At 47.6% G+C, this 8596-nt stretch overlaps 1 protein-coding gene across 1 annotated transcript in view; it reads right to left on the bottom strand.

Moving 5' to 3' along the window:
- Positions 1–5972, bottom strand: part of LOC108789229 (transforming protein RhoA) — a 13805-nt gene extending 7833 nt beyond the window's left edge. The window contains exon 1 of the mRNA XM_018559189.1: positions 5870–5972. The gene's annotated coding sequence lies outside the window, so the exon portion shown is untranslated. The remainder of the gene's footprint in view (positions 1–5869) is intronic.
- Positions 5973–8596: the final 2624 nt, after the last annotated feature.

The raw sequence follows: 8596 nt of genomic DNA, 5'->3' as shown, positions 1-8596 counted from the left end.
GGGGGGGGCCTGGGTCGTAGAAACACCTGAAGTCTGGAAAGCACAAGTCCAAGTCACATCGGACCTCACCTTCCGACCTCTTCCCATCCTTGGGGTGGCCGGCATGCTGACAGATCCAGAAGACAGGTCTCATTCTCTGCTTCCGTACTTGGCCTGTCATCTAGGCCTGCAGTGGGCTCCTGTTGGTCTGTGGTGCTCCAGCTCTGCCTTCTATATTGATGTGTGAAGGTTGCTTTAAAAGAAGCAGCAAGAGATACGATGTCGTAGCAAGTCAAGGACTTTATACGCCAAGCTGTGGCGGAGAGCATGCAACAATTATCTAAGCCTTCATGTTCTCATAGGCCGAGTACTTCTGCTGGTTTTCCTGATTTATCATCTTTACCAGAACCAGGTCAGGTAGAAGGATTCTTTTGATTCAGAGATTCCCACTGAAGCTTACGCCTTTGATTTTGCAGCAGTCCCCGCTTTTGTTTCAGCGGTTAAGACGGCTATCGACTGGGAGGAAGCACCTTTCTCAGTTCAGCAAAAAAGTTAGAAAGCATTATCCTGCCTTGAAGGGATTACCCTCCATTCCTGTTATGTTTGGAATTAAAGAGGTTATTGAAGAAGAGTGGTCCAGGCTGGATAGGAAGTCTAGTCTACATAAAAGGCTTTCTAAGCTCTATCCATTCTGCCAAGAGGACTCAGGGGTGTGGTATAACGCTCCAAAGGTCGCCGCCGCTCTTCAGAGATTAGCTCAGCATGTCACCCCGCCTCTTGACGATTCGGTGGCTTTTTAGGGATGTCATGGACAGGAAAATTGATTCAGAGTTGAGGAAGGTCTATCTCTTGGTTGGTTCTGGATGCAAGCCATTGGCAGCTTTAACATCAGTGGCCAGAGCATTGAAGGCATGGGTGCAGTCTATTGAGATGCCAGGAGATGGTGTGGATCAGCATGGTGTTGAGAGTCCTGCAGTAGAGCAGCTTAGGGCAGCTGTCTGCAAGGGTAACGGCCCACTCTGTGGCTGAAACATTGGATGGTGGATGCAGCCCCCCAACAAGGTTTGTGCTCAATTATGTTTGAGGGGAAGGTCCTCTTTGGAAAGACAATGGATGGAGTAGAGATGAACTCCTAGAGTTACTGGAAGTAGTTGAGTCTGATCCCACAGGACAGGAGGAAGAGACAGCAGTGCTTTCGATCCAGATCTTATAGACCAGGCAGAGAGTATACAAGTAAGCCATGGAAGGCAGCTCAGTTCTCGGGCAAGAAGACAAAGCCCAAGTCCACCCAGGGGGCGAGAGAATCTCTGGAAACTTATGTGATGGAACTCCGGTCTGCTGGAGCCATTGTGCCGGTGCTGACGAGTATGCAGGGCAGGAGAGTGTACTCCCCAATTCTTCTGTTGAAGAAGGCATCGGGGAGAGTCAGGCCTGTTTTGGATCTAAAATATTTGAATCTCGGTCAAGGCAGTAAAGTTTTTTTGATGGAGTCTCTGAATACGGTTATCTCTGTTGTCCAGCCAGCAGTTTGGATGCTTTCCATAGGCCTGTCCAAAGCAGATCTTAAATGTTCCAATTCACCAGTCCTGTCAACAGTGCCCGAGGTGCGAAGTCGGCGAAGCACACTACCAATTTGTCTGCTTCCCTTTTGGGCTGAGCTTGGCTCCCTGCACGCTCTCAAAGATCCTCCTAGCAGTGATTGTGTTTCTTTGTTTACAGGGTCTGCAGATTTTTCATCATTTAGACAATATCCTTCTCCTAGCGGATTCAAAAGTGCTTCTATTTGTGCATCCCGAAAAAGTCCTTTGGGTACTTTAGTCATTTGAGTGGATAATCAACTTTCAAAAAAAGTGACAAATCCGATGCAGAGATTGGAATATCTAGGAGTAATCTTCTATACGATCCGGGGAAGAGTTTCTCCCCCTCAGAGGAAGATGTCTCATCTGATTTCAGTTGCCCGAGATCTAAAAGGAATCTTCGGTGACTGCAAGGCTTTGTATGAGAGTGCTGGGTCTCATTGGCATCTGAGACATTTTCAAATTTGCTTTTCTTCAGCAATAGGATCACCACCTCTTGGAACAGAAAATTGTCCTTCCAAAGTTCGATAGGCAATCATTAACATGGTGGACAAGGCCTGCCAATCTGAAATCGGGGTCTACCTTTGAGCATATTGAGAGAGACCATACTTACTACCGATGCAAAAAAGGTTTAGGTGCTCACAGCTCAGGACAGTTTGCCCAAGGAAGATGGACGTTTCCAGTTCCTTCCAACTGCTTGGAGTTGATGGCTGAGAGCATTTGCTCCATCTCTGCGGGGGAACCATGTTCGTCTATTGATGGAAAATAAATCGGTAGTTGCCTAAACCTCCAACCAGGACAGTACAAGAAGCATGTTTGTTGCAGATAGCGGCATAGATTTTCTGGTGGGCGGAGCACAATGCTCTCTCACAAACAGCCTCTTATCTTCCAGGTCAGCAGAACACGGCGACAGACGATCTGAGTCGTCCTTTCCTTCAACGCAACTAATGGATGCTGAACGACAAGTATCTTCACCATGTGTTGCTATTAGGGGTTGGCCAGAAGTGGACCACCAGTCAACGCCCGCCTACCTGTATTTTTTTGGGGTATCACAGGCCGCTGTCAAAGGGTCAGGATGCCTTGTGTTATACATAGAATTTTTGCCTGGTGTATGTCTTTAATCCACGTCGCTCCTCCTAAAGATTCAGAGAGAGAAAGTAGCAGCCATTCATTTTTGGCTAAATCACCCATGGTTCCCACTACTGAAGCTAATGTTGATGGCTCCTCCTATTGCACTCCCATTAGTCAGGGAACTCCTCCAAGGGGGCGAGTTCCATCCAAAAATCGGTCGGCTCTATTTGATGGCGTGGAAGTTGAAAGAGCAAGGTTAGCCCGTCTTAATAATGCAGAATCTGTTCAGAGAGAACCCTGCTGAAGTCTAGAAAGAGTTCCACCAATTCTACCGACTATTGAGTGAGGGGGGGAAAAAATTTTGAAGCAGCATCCACTGAAGGCTTTGATCCAGTTTCCTTCTCTCACCAATGTTTTAGAGTTCCTGCAATTTGCTCTGGATAAAGGCTTAAAAAGGAGAACTATGGGGTCAGTGTTTTTCCCCATAGTTCTCCTTATGGTAACGGGAGGACACAAACTAGCGTCCTCCCGTTACCCTAAGCTACAGCTCGCGGTATACTGAGACGGCGCAGCGGATCCCGACATTGAGATCTGCCCAGCTGCATGAGTGACAGCTGGCTCTGCCTATCTAGAGGCAGAGCCAGCTGCACCCGCCCCCTCCCCCGTCCGTTCCGCCAGTCAGCGCTGGCAGATCGGAGCGGGGAATCCAGCCCCTCCCCCTGTCACGGCAGAGAGCCGTGACAGGATCGAGAGGTGAGCGAACCCGGTATGTGTTTGCTCACTTCCCGATCTACTGAGCCGACCTGTGCCAGACTCATTGTCACAGGTCGGCTAGAACTATGAGGCGAGTGGAAATCACTCATCTCATAGTTCTCCTTTAAGTTATAATACTATTAAAGTACAAGTCTCCGCAATGTCAGAGCTTACAGGTTTCCGCTGTGCTGAAGAGTCGTTTGTGAACCAGTTTTTGAAAGCGGTTATAAAAATGAAGCCTCCCTGAAGACCACCCTTTCCCAAATGGGATTTACCACTTGTTCTCTGAGCTCTAATAAAGGATCCTTTCTGGCCAGATGATACCATCACGTTTAGACTCCTCACTTTAACGGCTGTCTTCTTGCCGGCTAGACGAGTCTCTGAGATCCAAGCCTACCCTTCCAGGCATCCATATTCCCAAGTTTTTAACTACAAGATTGCTTTGGGTCCAATGCCATCCTTTTTTACCTAAGGTGGCTTCTTCCTTCCATTTTAACTGGGAGACGGTATTGCAATCCCTGCCTTTCGGTCATGTTTCTTCAGAGCAGGAAGATTGGTTTGGGGTGGATGTCCATCAGGTTGTGTCTTCCTATATTCACAGGACAGAAGACTGTAGGTGTTCCCAGAAGGTCCAAAGAAAGGTTGCGCAGCTTTAGCCAGAATCATCTCCACCTGGATAGTCCAGACCATCAAACAAGCTTACGTGTCTCTGGGTCTTTCCCCCTCTGGAGGAAGCGTTGGCTCACTCCACCAGGGCAAAGGCAGCGTCGAGGGGAAGCCATGCCAAGGTTTCAGGGGAGACAATCTGCTAGGCTGTCAGTTGGAAGTCTTCTAATACATTTATTCAGCATTACCATGTGGATGTGGCCTACGGGCCGGCTAGGTGTTTTGGGGGCGCAGTCCTTGCTTCTGCTCTTCAGTAATTTGGTTCTCTTAAAGTTTCCAGCATTCATTTTATTGTGTTTTTATTCTTTTCCCACCCTGTCTTTTGTGCTATTTCCCCAGTGGTAGGGTGACATGATGTGCTCCAGGAATACGGAACATCGTTATCGATACTGACCGGAATTTTCCTTTCCTGGAGAATCATTATGTCAGCCTACGTTTTTCACGAGGTCCAGGAACGCTGGTGGAGGAAGAATGCTTCAATTGATGCTTTTTTTGGGGGGGGGGGGGGTTTGTCCTTGGGGTTCATGGGGCGAAGCCAGACCCAGTGGTAGGCGGACATGATAATTCTCCAGGAAAGGAAAATTACAGGAAGTATCGATATCAATTTCCCATAATTATACCGGAGTGGAATTGATGTTCTCCATATATCAATGATATCATACTGGAGTGGAATCGATGCTCCCTATAATGTGACGATGTCATACCAGTAAAACATATTGCGATTAATTTACTAAAACTGGAGCAGTTGCCCTTAGTAACCAATCAGTGTCTGCATTCAGTTAAGCTTGGAAAATGAAGGAGAGAAGCTGATTGGCTAACGTGCACAGCTGCTCCAGTCTTAGTAAATTCCCTTCAATGTATATAGAGTGGGTGATGTCACAGGAGTAAAACATAATGGGGGAATTTATCAAAACTGGAGCAGACAGAAACTGGAGCAGTTGCCCATGGCAACCAATCAGCATTTCTCTTCAGTTTGCTCAGTTGAGATTTGAAAATGAGAGATAGAATCTGATTGGTTGCTGTGCACCAGATGTTTTCTGCTACAGTTTTGATAATTTCCCCCAATGTATATTGTAGTTGTTTTTTTATTTCCCCCCATTTGTTTTGGGGGGGGGGGGGGGGGTCATAACTTCCATTAGTTAAGTAGAGATGTCACATTGTAGAGTGTATGATCTCACACGCAGGGCCCCTCCTTACCATCTTGTCTTGATTTGTATCGTAGTTGTAATGTCCTTCTTATATTGTAAAGTGTGCATACTGTTGGCGCTATATAATAATATTTGTACAATATGACATCACTGCCCAATCAATAGAAGTTCTTTTTAGAGATGATGACATCACCACTCTGCCATTCCCCTGGATGTAACCACACACACCTGTGTGCCCCCTTCCCCTCCTCAAGAACTCCAAAGCTGAGCTGGTCTAAATATAACATGTAAATGTCCGTGCTCTGCACTATGCACCTGATGTTGCGGAAGTGATGGACTCCGGCACATAGTTTGTATGGGGGTCATCATCTGCCCCTACCCGCAGATGCCCCTCCCTCTGAGACGTCAAATAACTTTTACATTCAACAGGTAGTTCGGGAATAAGAGTCCCCTGCTCCCCGGCCATTTGAATCACACCAGCCGTGTCACCCTAAGTCCCCAGTGACGTCATACACCCTCCGGTGACGTCACGGCGCCCTCGAGCGGGAAACACCCGGAAACCGCTGACACGGGTCACCTGAGCAGGCTTCTCTCCACCGTGGAGTCGCCGTGATCCGTATAAGACGGGGTACGCCTAAACTGAGACTGTGTTACCAAGAGAGAGAGTCTGCTTACCGTCCGCTCTATCCCGCTGCTTCCACCCGTCCGACCAGCCGTGACGTGTCCAGCGTTCCGCCCCGCCCGCCAATCACAGCCTGCACCGCCCAAGACTGACAGACCCAGCAGCCAATGGCAAGGCCCAGAGCGCTAGTGTACGGCTGACAGGAAGAGGGCGGGACTGACGCCTCTTAAACACCAATGAAAAGCCTGACAGGCCCGCCAGTCCCTAAAGCTATTGGGCGGTGACGTTAAATGGAAGCGCCGGTCAGGTGATCGCCGCCATATTGGAATGTGAAAACAGTCTATAAGATGCAATAGGGCAGCGCCAGGTGGAGCTGTGGCAGGGTGGAGTCAGCTCACTGCATTCTCTCAACTGAGACAAACAAATCAGTAATAGAAGTGGCTGATTTGTGTTTTCTAAAGAAAACTTTGGCAGCTGCCATTGCTGACCTTTCTTTTTGAAAATATTGGTTGCTTGGCTGTCATACTGACCCAAAGGCCTAAATACTGCAATTGGCCCAGAGTAGCTATGCAGATGAAGGTGTCTTACTGAACTGGTCTGTGTAGGTGACTCAGGAAGTATTGGAGACAAAGGATCAGCATGACTGCCAAATAACTATCTTTTTTAGGATGAGGATAGCAAAGACAAACCCCCCACCCCAATTTCTCTTAGTATGTGTTTCCTTTTGGTGGAGTGGAAACGCACAAGCTGCACATCCATAAACAATCATGAATTTCATTGCAGCCAATATAATTACCTGAATCTGCCTTTTATATTAGCTTACATGGCAGGCTAAAGAGCACTGTTGGTAGGGTTGTCACTAGTCTGGTTTTACAAACCGCTGTCTGGTTATGACAAGCTGTGGTCACTGTTATTTTATGCTCATCAGCGGGCCTGTCTTGCATGAGCAAACTCTTTTAGCAGTGGAGCGGTTTGTTCAGTGCGCTTGTCTCTTCACCTTCTCTGTTTATCTGCAATGCGGTGTCAGTGCGCTGCCCTCTTTGTTGTAGCAGCCAAGCAGTGTACAGTTAGTAAGCCAGCCCTTTCCCTTCTGTGTTGTAGCAGCCAAGCAAGTTGCATGGAGAGAAGCTTGTAGCAGCCCAACAGGTTAGCTGTTGTAAATCTCAGTAAGTACTCGACCAAATATTCAGCACCGATACTAGTAGCTGGCCAATCAGGAAGCTGGGCAACGCATCATTGGCTTCCCGATTGGCCGGGAAGCCGTCTCTATGCTACCTCATCACCAGGTGACGAGGGAGCATGAAACCGGCTTTCTGGCCAGTGGCCAATCAGAAAGCCGGGGGGGGTGTAATGACACACTGCCCGGCTTCGAGATTGGCCGGGAAGCCTTCTCTATGCTACCTCATCACCAGGTGACGAGGGAGCATGAAACCGGCTTTCTGGCCAATCAGAAAGCCGGGGGGGGTGTAATGTAATGACACACTGCCCGGCTTCGAGATTGGCCGGGAAGCCGAATCCATGCTCCCTGGTCACTAGTGACCAGGAGGCATGGAGCCAGCTTCCCGGTCAATCAGGAAGCCGGCCAGGGATACTGGAAGCATAAGTATCGGGCTAGGCATCGGAGCATTTGGGCGAGTACTCCCAAATACTCGGCACTGATACCGGTATCGGTGCATCCCTAATTAAAACCCCTGTTCTGGTTCTGGTTTTTATTGCTATAACCTTTATTGTCATACTGGGGGGGAGAGTGATGGGAAATCCAAGATGTGACCGTTGTCACTAGAGCAGAAGGTGAGGGGAAATGTTTTCCAATGGGGACACCTCTGCAGCTTGCCACTTTTTAGGACAGTTCTCAGACAACTTCCTGTTGTGTCACTGGGTCAAGAAGTAAAGGGGAAACTAAAAAAAATGTTGGCTAGACATGCATTGTTTTAATGACCCCTTATGTAAAAAGATAAGCCTATTGTGCTGAAGATCTGCACATTTAAAGTGTAACTCGATCCATTTTGTTTTGTTTTAGGCAGACTGACGACTGAAGAAGGGCTGGAACCTATGGCCTGTTACTGCTTTCTGGTCCCTCTTAAATGGATTTGTGACCACTGCCTGTTATGTTGGCCATACACCAATCAATCAAAGTTTGCAATCTCCTGTAGCTCTTACAACAACTATGTAGTGTAAGTGTCTGCAGAAGTGTATGCTAATTGAAAGGATTGTCTAGGTTTGTCCTTGTATTGCAGAGGTTGTACAATCTCTACACAATCAGATAGAAACGTGTATGTATGTCACCCAAAGACAGGAAATGAGTGGGGAATCTCTACAGGGTGGGACAAAGAAAACACCAAAATTCCAAAAGGACTGGAAATGAGGTTAATCTTCCCCAACAGGGACACGTATAGTAATAAAATGCTGACAGATGTTGTAAGCTTTCCCTCTATCATACTTAAAAAAAGATACAAGATCCATGTGTGTTCAGCGGATCATTCACTGTACAATCCAATTGTATAACCTCCTTTAGATCTTACTTCAGCTATGTAGAGTAAATCCAACCAACCACAGTCAGATTTCCCTCATTCAGCCGAGCGGGCTGATTGAGAGACATGGGTCGATTCTCCTATCCTTGTTAAACAGCGTGTATGGGGGAATCTCCCCTGACGCCTTTGTATTCTGATATCTGGCACCCACAGCTGTCAGAGTACTTGAACAGTGACTTCAGCTGATTGGCTGCTGTCACTTTTCGGCTGACAACTTTCCATCCAGCTCCTTTGAGTTTTTCAATGGAA

This window comes from Nanorana parkeri, unplaced genomic scaffold, assembly GCF_000935625.1.
Source record: "Nanorana parkeri isolate BGI_ZX_2015 unplaced genomic scaffold, ASM93562v1 scaffold380, whole genome shotgun sequence".
Taxonomy (NCBI): Eukaryota; Metazoa; Chordata; class Amphibia; order Anura; family Dicroglossidae; genus Nanorana; species Nanorana parkeri.
Note: the sequence above shows the minus strand (reverse complement) of the source record. Positions and strands in the feature narration are given on the sequence as shown.